Source organism: Triplophysa rosa, linkage group LG11 (genome assembly GCF_024868665.1).
Source record: "Triplophysa rosa linkage group LG11, Trosa_1v2, whole genome shotgun sequence".
Classification (NCBI taxonomy): Eukaryota; Metazoa; Chordata; class Actinopteri; order Cypriniformes; family Nemacheilidae; genus Triplophysa; species Triplophysa rosa.
This window is the reverse complement of record NC_079900.1, coordinates 1,824,078-1,838,797: the sequence shown is the minus strand read 5'-3', so window position 1 is coordinate 1,838,797 and position 14,720 is coordinate 1,824,078. Positions and strand designations below refer to the sequence as shown.

The 14,720-nt window shown below is 37.0% G+C and overlaps 1 protein-coding gene across 6 annotated transcripts in view; it reads left to right on the top strand.

Annotated features, from left to right (window-relative positions):
• The window catches only part of LOC130561137 (RNA binding protein fox-1 homolog 3-like), a 142,423-nt gene that overhangs the window by 5,877 nt on the left and 121,826 nt on the right, over positions 1-14,720 (top strand). The gene's annotated exons all lie outside the window — the stretch shown is intronic.

The following is a 14,720-nucleotide window of genomic DNA, read 5'->3' as shown; positions in this document are numbered from 1 at the left end:
TCGACACAGAACCCTCACGCAAAATGGATTACACATTAACCTTGTTTACACCTGCTTCAGTTTACAAGCGAATAATAACCTGCCTGTGCATATGGTTCAATGGGTGATGTATTGATACTGAGCTTAATAAAGTGTTCAATTCCATCATATATTCGTGTGTCATTTCTTTGTGCGTTTCTAATGTAGGTGTATCGTTGTGTGTGAGTTTAGTGTATCATTTATGATGTGTGTTTGTTTGTGTGTGTGTCATCTATTATGTGCGTGTATGTCTATCATTTATGATGTGGTGTGTGTGTTGACGGACAGATTGATATCAGTAGATTGAGCCGCACACATCTGTTGCGTTCAGCTGATTCATCTCATTAGCGAGACGTTTGGAGAGGGACGTGTGTTATCCGTGGGTGGCAGATTGCATCGCCTGTGTCTTTCCTGCGCGGGTCACAGGGTCATCAGCATCGATTGCACTGCAACATCCAAATTCCAATTTGACAACGACACACACTCATAATGACATGCACACGAGAGAGAGAGAGAGAGAGAGAGAGAGAGAGAGAGAGAGAGAGAGCTTGACTAACAGCCTGATTTTGTTGCATGCAATTAAGTTTGGAAAGTTAAAGGTGTCAAAAAGTTTTTGGGTTGAACTTTGGTCAAGTTTAGCATATAAAGTATTATATCGAAGTATTTGGACATTATCGCCATTTAAAAATGTTTGACGGTCACAGCATTAGACAACAAAACAGGCTGCAAACTTTGTTTACTCGGACTTTACTGACCGCACGGCTTGTCTGTGTGATGTCTGACCCTGTCTTCCGAGTGATGAACGAAGTGTATTTTCACGTGAAATTCTCATCACGTTTCTGGAATGTAAATGGAAGCGAGTCTGGCCTGTGATGATGTGTGTTTTCTGGAGTGCTTGTTCAGTCTGTTCACGGGTGTTTCAGTGTTTCACACAGGACTTTGAGAGACTGTGGCGCTGATGACGTCACATACGAATTAGCATATTTGTGACGTCATCACGCCGTGTTTCGCTTCTACTATCTGATCACATTATATTGTATTTTAACACAACTGAATGCTATTTTAACATATTATCTGGTCTGTTGTCAGACATAAAACAAGTGTAAAATAGTGACTAAACACGACCCAAAAACATCTCGTGTTCAATACAACCGGCTGTCACTTTAACTGCATCATCTGACAAAATCACCAAGCATCTACCTTAAAGATCTGAGGTGATTTTGGCTATATTAGCCTACTTGTATGTCTCATGCAGTGCACAGCCTTTACTGCCGTTACTCTCATCAATGTGTTGTGTTATGAGCACTTTTTTATTTTAAATGCGAGTGATAGTTTTATTGTAGATCGTGTAAAGCGCAGTCAATTCGGCGCAAATTCAGAAATATGAACGAATACTTTGTTGATGTTACACAGTTACAACTACAGAACATAGCCGCCATGGTCTTATTAATGAATGGGAAACACTGGGTGTTTTGTTGAAAGACTTTTAGAAATGATTTGATTTTCAAAAAGCAGCCGGTTTGAACCGTTCTGAATCTCATGACTTACTCACGGTGTAAACTGTGCGTGCATGCACGTAAATGTGCTGTTTTGACCTACATTATAAGGCAAAATATTTTATTAAAAACAGAAAATAATGTTTCAATGCCAAAGTAAAAGATCTGACAGATTTCTGTGTCTAAAAAAGTTTTGTATAAAAAAGTCAATAGAAAAGTCTTAAAATGTGGAAAGTCCGCCGAAACAAACTTATTTATTTAAATGTTTGTCATTTTATTTTTGTAAAGGTTGTGAAAATCACCCATAATCCCACTGGGCTGTTTCAAACCATCTCTGGCCTCCTGCACTGAGAAGAGAGGAACTCAAAATTACACAACACCTCCAAAATCAATTATTGCTCCTCACTGCTTAAAAACTACTTCCTGTCAGGTTGAGGAACAGGATGTGACACATACATGTTAGCTGTATGAATCTGTGGGTTTAATGTGAATCTGTATTTTCAGTATGAACCTGCAGGTGCAGTATGAATCTACATTTGTAGTATGAATCTATAGGTGTAGTATGAATCTGTGTGGTATGAATCTGTATTTGTCGTATCAATCAACAGGTTTAGTATGAATCTGTATTTGCAGTGTGAATCTAAGAGTGCAGTATGAATCTGTATTATAAAACTACAGGTTTAGTATGAATCTACAGGTGTATTATGAATCTGTATTTGCTGTGTGAATCTGTCACGGTCCTGCCTTCTTGGTTCTGTATTTCTATTTGTGTGGCAGGATCGGGACGGAGCCCTTAGGTTTTTTGTGAGAAAGACACGAGTTGTTTACGTTTTACATCTCATGTGCTTTCTCGTGTCTTGTCATTGGCCCCACCCCTCTCGTTTCATGTATTGCTTCCCTGCTGTGTTTCATTACCCTCACCTGCCCTGTGTCATTATCCCTAGTTTGTCTTGCCTTTAAAATGCTCTCATGTTTCTTTGTCCTGTGCTCGTGGATTGTGTATTGTATTCCTGTACGTATCCCATGTGCCTTGTAGCTTGTACCTTGTGCTTGTGAGTATTTACCTTGTCTTGTTGGCTTTTGGTTTTCCTTCCCCTGCCCCTGGATGTTGTGTCATGTTTTGTTTAGTTTTGTTTTGCCCCACTGAGGGTAGTGTTTTGTTTCTAGTTTTGTATTTTAGTTCGTTCCTGTTGTTGACACCCCCTCGTGGGTATTTCCTTTGTTTGTTTATTGTAAAGAATAAAATATTTCTGTTAACCCCTTCACCACCACTCCGGCCTGCAATTGTTTTTTTTTCCACATGAGCGTGACAGAATCTATGAGTGCAGTATGAATCTGTATTATAAAACTACAGGTGTAGTATGAATATTTGCAGTGTGAATCTATGAGCAGTATGAATCTGTATTATAAAACTACTGGTTTAGTATGAATCTGTGCGGTAAAAATCTGTGTTTGCCGTATCAATCTACAGGTTCAGTGAATCTACAGGTGTAGTATGAATCTGTGTGGTATGAATCTGTATTTGCGGTATCAATCAACAGGTTTAGTATGAATCTACAGGTGTAGTATGAATCTGTATTATAAAACTACAGGTTTAGTATGAATCTGTGTGGTATAAATCTGTGTTTGCCGTATCAATCTACAGGTACAGTATGAATCTACAGGTGTAATATGAATCTGTGTGGTATGAATCTGTATTTGCGGTATTAATCTACAGGTTCAGTGAATCTGTAGGTGTAGTATGAATCTGTATTTGCTGTATTAATCTACTGGTTTACTCTGAATCTGTGTGGTATAATTCTGTATTTGCTGTATCAAACTACAGGTTTAGTATGAATCTACCAGTTCAGTGAATCTACAGGTGTAGTATGAATTAGGGCTGGGCAATGTGACGATGTTATCGTATATCGCCGATGTCTCGAAAATATTACAACAGACAGATACCAGACGATAATCGATAATAATGGAAAATACGCATTATAACATTATCATGCGATGTAGGTTTTAGCGTGAACGTTAATGTTCATATACCCAGGCAGTCAGTAACAATGACAGAATTTTGGAAACGCTGTTTTGTTCGGTCAGTTGAATGCGCTGCTGTTTTCTGGTTTCCACTTTTCTGGAATGTACTGTACTAAGTGCTGTTTTTTTATTTTAATAAACAAAAACGTTGTGTTTAAGAAAAAGCTTGAATATAGCTAACTTGAATTTAAGTTTGTGCCTTGTGAACAATGCAATCATAATATTATTTATTCATATTGCACTTTATGTTAACACTCAGTGATGAAAATAAACACGATTTTGTTGTTTAAGCTCATTTATGTGTCTTTTCATTGATTCAGTCATATACCAAAATCCATTTAAATTGAAAATGTTGCTTCTCGTGTCAAATATTGATATGCGATTAATTGAGATTAATTAATTACAAAGCCTCTAATTAATTAGATTAATTTTTTTAATCGAGTCCCACCACTAGTTTTTTGCCATGTATCTGACACCATAATATGATAATACCATGGTATTCTCTAAAGTGTCTTGTATACTATGGTACATCATGAATATGACAGTCGCTTTTGACAGAGTTTGGGCTGGGGTTATTTAAGGATACTCAGTCATGTGAGGTAACAAGACTGCTGGATTGTTATCAGAGTGGAGCCATCTGCTGGAGGAACACAACACCTGCAGTCTATCAGACACCTGAAGAGTTTAGTCATAGAATCTGTGATGGGGTGAGACAGCTGATATCTAGTGTTGAAGTCTTGATCCTGTGGTCTTGGTTTTGAGACCCTTAATATAAAGTAGCCTTGTTGTGTGTCGAGAGAGCTCTTGAACAACATCATTCCATGATCCATCCCCCCTGTCTCTCTCTCTGTTTCTGTGAGTACTTTGTTTGTACTATGGTACAGTGAGGCTATCTGATGGTATAATTATGGTGCTTCATACATTATCATATTGTTGTACCATTGTGCTACGGTGTTGACCAACTACCATAGTTTTACAGCTATTATTATTCAAGTAATAGGGGAATAATCAACTTTTTTATACATTCTTGAAATACATCTGGCTTTGTATTTTGTGATCCTCTGATTTAGAGAAAATACAAAAAACTTTTTATTACAGTCTGGTTGCCAGTAGATGGCGCTAGAGCTCTCTCTCACTCTCTCTGTGCGTTCCAAATGGCATATATCGCCCTCCGAAGGGCCCTTCGGGGAAGGGACACCACACAAAACGTCGCTCCAAATAAAGAGAAAATGACATTGGAGCGCAAGGTCTCTCTCTCTCTGATTAATATGGTACACAGCAGAATAAACCTCAGATTTGACTCTTTTAATGCGGCACAGAGATCTGTGGTGTTTGTGGCGTGCAGGTGAATTTCCTTTATTATCTTCAATTAGTTCGAGATGAAAAGCTCCCACAGGACACAGCGGCCGCTAATCGCATGTGAAGAAGATACGAGCGGTGTGTTTAGAGGCAGATCCAGAGGGAAAACACACAAGTGCTTTGATCGCCTCACAAGTGTGTGTGTGAATCAGTCCACACTTTCTGTGTCACTGCATTAACACCAATTTAACGCTGCAGTGCAGTCAGTGTGTGTGTGTGTGTGTGTGCGTGCGTGCGTGCGTGTTTTTACCACACAGCAGATAATTGAAACCTAGAAAGACAGACAATAATTCAATTAGAAAGGAGCACCGGTATTTCTGTTTGTGTGTGAATTAAAGCAGTTGTAATTGATTTACTTATGGACAGCCCTGGAAACACCCTTCATTATGACATCTGTCTCACCCGTCCAGGGCTGGATATGACAAAAAAACGGCCCTGGATTCTTGGCCCAGAACGACCCTCCTTTGTGCGGCGGCCCATCAGTCCTGGGGGGGAGGGTTGCTGGAAGGGAGGGTGCCCGGGTGCGGCGGCCCATTTAGATGCGGCCCATCGGGAAAATGCCCGGTATGCCAGATGGCCAGTCCGCCCCTGCACCCATCCCCTTCATATCAGTTAGATTCTGCAGAAATGTTTGAGTCATTCTATCTATTATTTAATCTCCTAATCTTATTTTCATTTTAGTATCGTTTGATGACTTTGGTTCTAATAGCACTTTAACACAGTTTACTATAGTAAATATGGATTCTTGGGTTACCATGGTAAATATTTGGGTGGTTTTTATTAACGTGGTAATGAAATTAGTGTCAAAATCTCGCAAGATCTTTGGTTTAGGGTTTGGTTTAAAATGAAAACAGTGCTCATCCACTAAGGTTTCGGGAGATGTTTGGCGTATCCTATCCTGCCATAACCCTGTACAGCAAATACTGTATATCAGTTCATTGCATGTTTCTGGTGTTTGTTTAATGTTCAATGGATGGTGTCTAAATAGAAATATAATTTGCAAGTGCTTTGTAGGAATGAGTCACACTGCCAAATGTAAAGTTGAGTGCAGTGCATTGTGGGATACAGTAACATAGTGTTCATAGATGTAATTTTCACCCGTCTGATCAAAAATGACACTGTAAACATTAGGGGTGTGACAATATATCAATATGGCGATGTATCGTCGTCCTTCTCCGTGCGATACGAGAATCGATACGCTGCGCCAAATATCGATATTTTCATTTATTAATAATTAAATAATGATTATTACATCATGGCTCCACTGGGTGGCGCTTAACCCGCAAATGAGGGAAACGTGAACAAACTAGTCTGAGAAAGAGTTTAGGATTGCATTCAAAATAAAATATGCTCCATGCATATTTGTGAAGGAACTTTAATGTGCTTAGATTTAAGGCAAATTGCTGCATTGAACTATTTTTTATAGGTTGATTTTATTTAAGCTTGTGAAGATGTTTCCAGGTGTAAATAAGTGGATGTTAAATTTAGAAATGTGCCAGTATACAATTTTTTAATTTTTTAAATGTGTTAAATTTGTCAGTTTACAAAGTTTAATTTAAGCATAAAATGTTTAATTTACTTGAAATGTTACTCACGTTGGGAATATGTTATTTATTTACCTACTGAACAAAGTTTTGTGGACGTGAATAACATCAAACATCAAATGTTTCATGGGCATTTTGTTGTCATAGTTAGGCAGATATCGTCATGTATCATTATAGAATTGCCAAACAATATATCGATCATCGTAGTATTGTCACATCATGATATTATAGGTACCGTGAGACATTTATCGCAGACTTTATCGTATCGTGAGGTACCCTGTGATTCCCATCCCTAGTAAACATCCACAACAGCTTTGCCTTTTCAAATGACCATGGTATAAGCGTGATAATCCACAGCTAGCCGTGCCTTAAAGGATTATTCGCCTCCACGTTGTTCATTAAAATCCTTTAATGCACGGCTAGTCGTGGATCCTTATTTATACATTTTTAAAGAAAAACCCAACACTGTGTGTTGATACATGTACAACAGTTCAGTGCAGTGAAAAATGAAGCTTTTGACGTTTGTGAACAGTTGTACATGTAAACAATAGACGTCTACTGCTGTAAATACTCTGAATATGTTTTAAAGAGTTGATTTCGTCAAGTCTAGTAAGTAGTTTTTCATCACTGTTGTAGTTTGGGAACTTTAATAAATGACTTCACATCAAGCCAGATTCATTAAACTGATTTTTTGCAATATAAATCAGTGGGTATGTGAAAGCAATAGGGTGTTTGAAGTCTCTGTGACTAATACTTTTAGGACAAATGATTAAAGTTAGTAAATATAATTATAATAGCCTAACCACTGCAAGAAAACATTTATAAAAGTTATAAATCTGTTTAACAGTTATAAAAGTTACAGTTTCAATATGAACCTTTAAACTGTATGCATCACGCTGACACTGTGGAGGATGATTCATTAAACCAGAGAATGTGTGTGTGAGAGAGAGAGAGCGAGCGAGGTTTCGGACACGGCCGTAGACAGAATCGATGCAGGCCGGCCGTGAATCTGCTCTTTATCACAGTAATATGATTCTCATTGATGAAACACTTTTTCATAATGCCACAATGCTTCATAGTTTCACGTGTCAGCTGTGTAATTCATAGACATGCCGCTCTCGGCCTCTGCACACGACTGTGTGTGTGTGTGTGTGTGTGTGCGTGAGTGCGTGTGTTTGTGTACCAGGTCATCTTGTGGAGCGACTATCTACAGTGTTAACTTCCGCTCTTTACCACAAATAAACTTGATCTAAGTCATGTGTATTTACTGTCATATTAAACTATACTAAAATTTTGCTGTAGTTTTGCAGCAGGTTTGCCAGTAACTGTAGATTTAATTTACTTAATACAACACTCTTAAAAATAAAGGTGCTTTAAAGGTTCTTCACAGCGATGCCACAGAAGAACCATTTTTGGTTCCACAAAGAAGCATTCAGTCAAAGATTCTTTAAATAACCATCTCTTTCTTACTTTTTTATTATCTGAAGAGCCTTTTTCGCCACAAAGAAACTTTTGATGTTAAAGGTTCTTAATAGGGCTGCAATGACGCGTAAACGTAGTCTAATACTAAAATACGTGCGTGAAATGCGTCGACGCGTCACATTATTTACGTTTATCTGCTGTTCTAACTGTTATTTACTTTGGGGAGCAAAATGATCCCCGCGACTTAAGAAGGAGAAGGTGCTTTAAGCGCATCATTGTGCGTCCGGGATGCACATGCGCGCTTTTATGCCACTCTGCAGTCTTTTATACGGAGATACAGGGCTCTAGAGTGCGACCAATTTGGTCGCACATGCGACCTTATTTCTCAATGGTGCGACTAAAAAAAATCTGAGGTCGCACCGGTGCGATCAGCCGTTCGAGGGAGAAAAAAAGTCTCCGCAACTCTGAAAGTCTTCCTGTGATTCAACAACAGACACATATTAGGCCCATATCGTGGTCTAAACCAGTCAGAGATAGTGAAGGGCAGACCCCCCTCTGATTGGCCGTGGTCCAGATTTTCCTGTACGTGTATGTACCAGAGGTCGCGTTAACCGAAAATTCTCTTTTTTTTTTACCAGTGACGGAAAAACCTGAAGGCCGTCCGGCCGTCATTTTGACGGATTACAATGAGGGCAATTTGTAAATCCCCGTTTCCCTTCATTAGAGCGTGATATGCTCGCGAAGGGACGTGCGTGTTTTCACATGTCATTGTTACTGACTAGACACATGTGATGCGATCTGGGAAAACCCGTCGGATGTCGCGCTGGGACGCCTATCAAAGTAAACCACATAACATGAAGAATGAAGAAGTATCAATGCACATTTCCCGCCAGTCCTGTGTAAACTACGGCATGCAAAGTTTTTTATACAATGTTTTCGTGAGATGACAGAGCTCACCATCTGCAGCACCGGGAGTTATCCGATCGCAAAACATACAAGGGATGATCAAAAGTCCAGACACTATGCACATGATAAACAACGTAAAACTTGCTTCACTGCTTATTAGTTGTTGTCCGTAATGTTTGATAGTTTCCTAGTGTAGTGATAAAGGCAGAGCTCTCGTTCTTTAAGTGTGCCAACACCATTTTCCTTAATTTCATTTTATTCAAACGGTTTTATACAGTATTTTTATAGACTTCAACACTGGGAAATGTTTTTTTATTAAATTGTTATTAGAGTAGGTCTTTTACTACTCTAAAGTGACTTTTACTTGTGATACTGGACTGTTGTGCTTTTATTTTCATCACTTAACTTTAAACCCGTTTTCCTCCAAATTACGTTCCTGAAAATCCTAGAGCTTCAGCCGACCTCATCTTTCTTGTAGAATTGTGCTTCAAATAAAGAACTTTATGTTGACCAGATTGTTAGTTAATCATTTACAAGTCAATTTTGCTTATATGGACAGCGATTTAAAAAAAAAGTGAACTGGTAAAACTGCGGTGTTAAATGCGATGTGGTCGAAAATTTTGGTGCACCTAACTTTTGTGCTGGTGCACCTAAGAAAAAAAGTTAGGTGCACCAGTGCAACCAGTGGAAAAAGTTAGTCTTGAGCCCTGTGATAGTTTTGTGCCATAAACAGAGATCGATAGTAGTATTTTTACTTTTACTCAATTACATTATGAGACTGAAAACAGAGTTGGATATTACTTGGAGGAAAAAAATACAGAGTATATATCATGCTCTAGTATTTCATAAACACATTTTTTTAATGTTTTGTCTTTAATACAGCACTTTAGTACATTAAAAATCTGTCTTGTTTTACTTAAAAAATTTAAACTACTTAATTAAAAGAGGATAGTGATTTTAATGTTAAAACAATAACATTTATTTATGAAATGTAATGGAGTAAAAAGTATGATGTGCTTTATGTAAGAAAATACTAGAATTTATTATTTATTGGAAAGTTTGCCAAAGGATTAATAAAGTAATCCAAAAAATCTTTATTTGATCAATCTAAAAAAGAATTGTTAGATAAGTCGACTAATTGAAAAAATAATCGTTAGATTAGTCGACAATTAAAATAATCGTTAGTTGCAACCCTAGTTCTTAATGAAACCGTTTAGATAAAAAGGTTCTTCTATGGCATCGTGAAGCACCTTTATTTTATTGTACTTTCCCATTAGTACTGTTTTCAATTTGAGTTCAACTTTACTTTAATCAAAATTAAAACATGTTGACTTTTGAAATTCAAAATGAGCAAGAAGAGACTAGTCTCAGTACTGGCATTAGCACAGCAACACTGCAAAAATGACATTTTTTACTTTCTAAGCATTTTTGTCTTCTTTTCTAGTAAAAATATTTAAAACTGCTTAAATTACGATACATTTACATAACAAACAAAGTCACCTAAGATATTTAGTCTTGTTTCATGAAAGAAAATGTAAGGACTTGGTAAGTTTATGTTTAAAACAAAATTGTAAATTAAATCTACAGTAAGTTACTGACAACCTGCTGCAAAACGTTTGACAGACGTACTGTACATGATGCGTGGGGACGTCAATTATTTAGTGCCGCAGTCTTGTCTTTGCCGGTGTGTAATCAAGTATTCTACCAATTATTCCATCGATTAATCGGGTATTCAGATAATAAGTACTTTTTCTTTATTAAAGAGGAATACTAAATACAGTATACAAGACTAAGGCCTCTTAAAATGAACAACTAATTTGTTTCTTTTTTTAGAAAAATTAAAATGTGTATTGCTGAAATTGCATACATTCATATCTGTGAAAACTAAATCCATTTAGTACATTCCATTGCCATATTACATTCAAAATTCAATATAATACAAATATATAAACAAGAAACATAAATAAAAATTGAAAGAATCATTTCAATGGTAAATATCTAACTTCAGCTTATGCGTGATGCATTTAGTTTACCTAAATTAGTTGATTTTTATTATTAAATAGTAATATATTTGTCCACATAAAAATACTGTAGTACTATACGTAGTATTTACAATAGTAAACTGCAGTAAAATTCCTAGATGCTATAGTGTTTTTGAGCCTTACTATATTATAATAGTGCTTACTACAGTTTATCAATTTACTACAAGGGTACTACAGTTTTCTATAGCAAAGACTATAGTACATTTCAGTGTAGTGTTCAGGTTAACTGGACTTTTATTTTTGGAAGGTCGTCGGAAGACGCTTGGTGTGTGTTTGACGATAAGCTTAACTCAAACAGTAAAATGTTTGTGAAATAAACTCTCAGAGCAACTCTGGAGATGAAGTTCATGTGTTCATGTCCTTATACAGCGCAGACGCAGACGCAGACGCAGACAAATCCATGAGCATCACATTAAACTAAGCAGTTCATTCAGACAGACACGCAGAACAGTCAGATGGCATGTTTAAATAACAGGATTCCGCGTCCACGAGTCCGCATCTAGCTTTATGGACTCAATGCAGCCGGAAAACAAATTTCACTCTTTTAATTACTGTAAAAATAAAACAAAAATATAAAAACATAACAAAGGCAACATATACGGTATTACTTCATCTGAAAAAAGTTTAACAGTGATTAGAGAGCTTACATATCAGTTTATAAAGCTCGAGGCATCGGAATCGGGATCCTTTTCGGCCGATCACAATGACAAGAAATCGGTACTCAATATCAGCTGCAAAAATCCTGATCGGAGCATGAATCTAGAGAATTGATGCAAAAGTACATTTTGTGATTATTTAGTATTTACAGCATGAAAACCGAGAAATCTCCTATAAATGCAAATGCAGTGCTGAACTTCTGACCTGTTTTCCACTTTCAGAAGAGCCGATCTATGTATCTGTGTGATGTAAATATCCTCACATAACTCTCAGACTTTGACCTAATTTGACTTTGTGAAGTCAGTTGCTGGGAGCGTTTGTGATGAATTTAGGGTGCGTTTTGTCATATGGTGATTTCTGCCTCTCTGTCTTTTTAACCGGAGTGCATGAGAGAGAGAGAATCCTTCACAGAGGGGCATGAATTTATCATCTCGCAAGTTTTGTTTTTAACGCAACGCTTCAACAAATCGAAAGCAAATATGTGTGTGTTCTTGTACTTGTGTGTGTTTGCTAAGACGAGCGTCATTATTACTAGTGGGTGATATTTTGCGCCTGAATGAATCACCCACATGTGAAAATAGTTCTTTTCTTTGCTGTTTCCAGAACCTGAATTCGTCGTGTGCGTGTGCGCGTCATTATTTGCATACATCTTCCATGTGTTTGTTTTCAGAGCATGTTAATGGCCTGTCAGCAATATGAAATGTATCATGCGGGGTTGACTTCAGTCCTCTAGCCGTCATTCTCTCTCTCTCTCTCCGCCGGTTGACAGGCGCTCGCATATCACCGCTCAGATTAATGACTCGCATTAAGCGGTTAAGAGAAGTCGACCTGCAGTGTGATATCACACAGCCGACTCTCATTACGCACTTCAAACATCAGTGCTCGCAACACTCCAGAATACATCACAATACATGAATTATTGCTCTCTGCTGTACTTCATTCAACAGCAGCGTTCTGTAGTCAAACACTGTTGTACAATGACCTCCAAACTTCATATGATTGACAGCTGATGAGAAGAAGTACGTGTGCTTCATTATAACAGGTGTGCGGTGAAAAGATATCAGACGTCATTCAGTATTTAACATATTTACCCACAATGGAGCGGCTCAGAGATGACGTATTTTTGTAGGGCGACCCGGAAGTTAGCGCCGCGCTGGTACCCTCGACCGAAAGCCTATGTATTTTTCCCATAGACTTTTGTTTGCATTGATTGCAAAAAACAAGCTCTGTGATAAACAAAGATTTAGTTTGTGGAATTTGAAATCTATTAATATCCCCATTTTTTCGTTTCAGTAAGCACAACCTTTTTTTAATGTCACTCAGCACGACTTTCTTTTCGTGTCACTCAGCACGACTTTCAATACACAGACTGCGTGCGTATTTACATTTATATGAAGTCGTACATATCTTAGCATGTGGCTAACCTACACCTAACTTCACCCCAAACCCTAAAATCACAGCCGTAATTTAGCTAAAAACGCGAGTTTCACGAGGCGGCAAAACAACGATAAATGGCTCCCCTAACCCCGCCCCTAAACCTAACGTCACAGGGGAAAAGTCAAATCATAACAAAACATACCAATGAGATCGTAGGAAATAGGAATTCACACGAATGAACAACCTTGTAAAATAGGTATGAATTCCCATCAGATTGCGTTGATATATATTAATACATATCGCATAGATATGTACATTAGATTGAAAGTCGCGCTGGGTGACACGAAAAAAGGGGGAAATTTGTGTCAGTAAACACAAATTAATAGATCACAGTTTGTGACAATGTCAAGAATTCCCGTGAGACTGTGTTGGATGTTTTACACGTTTTGTCTATCAAGATCATCTTTACAGATTAACGCAATAATTGCTATTTTTAAAGCCCAATTACAATCTGCAGAAGTAAAACGCTAACATGATACTATAAACAGAACACACTATGGTCGCACGATATCAACGTCACCACCACCAAGCCTCAGACAACTTTTTTATTTATTAAAAATGTGTTCCTGGGTAAGTAATTACCCTGTGAATGATCATCTATCCACGTTTTCAGAAATTTGTGTCCATGTTGCATTATTTATAGATTTATATGCGCAATGAAGTGTAACGTTAAAGCCTTAAAAAATCACGAGTGGTTATAACTGGTGTGTTTTATGTCATAGATTACATCGTGAAGATATTTCAGGTTTTGTTAACCACAGATCTTATTTTAGGCATTTAGCCAGAACCCCATTAAAAAAAAACATAAACTTTGGGGCGATGGAAACGAAAGTGCTAATGTTAATCATAGAATGAAAGAAAAGAGGAATTCAATGTGTTTTGTCGCTTTAATGAGAATTATTTTGTATTTAATTTACAGTTTAGCATTAAAGACTGTAAAGTGTTTGAGAACTTCATTCAATTTCTGTATACAGTATATCCTACCTGTTAGACATGAGAGTTCTCAATTATACTGCTGAATGGCTATAATTAATGTTAAAATAAATAAAAAAATAATCAATTTAATAGAGACATCAGTAACAGTACTAATATCCGAATGTTGGCTTTCATTCATAAAATGATGCTGTTAAAAAAATCAGTTGTTTCTACATTCATTTGGAGATTAAATGTGAAATTATCAGAATGTAAAAGTATACTTAAAAACATTAATGTTATGTGCGATTAATCGCGATTAATCACAGAAAATGTGTAATTAATCAAAAAATTGTATCTATTGACAGAACTAGTTTATTTATATAACTTTCTCTCTTCTGTGGAACACAAACGAATATTGATGATACTGTTTTTATACAATGACAGTAAATGATAACAGAGGCTGTCTGCCCTTTGCGTTCTGTCTGACGTCTTGTCAAATCTGTCAAAAAACACGTCATAAGGCCGAGTACATGATGGTAAAACTTTATTTGTAGGCGTACTGTCCCTTTAAGACTGCTGACACACAGTATATTTAGGCACATATTCTTTGTTTAAAAACAACAGTACACTTATTTTGTCAGTTAATAAAGTACATTTGATTGTTTTGCAATTTTTATATTATTTGTATGAAGTCTTTTATATTCTATGTACAGTAAGCAGGAATGGCAAGTCTCCAGTGCTAAAATGTCTGTTTTGTATTGTCGCTTTGCAATAATATGCCAAATTGTGAAAAGTGCTATAGAAATACATTTAAAAGAACTGACATTTTTTATTTTCCAAAATAAAATGTCAAAAACATTGAGTGAAATAGTCAACTGTTTTGATGTTTGTGTGTATGTTAC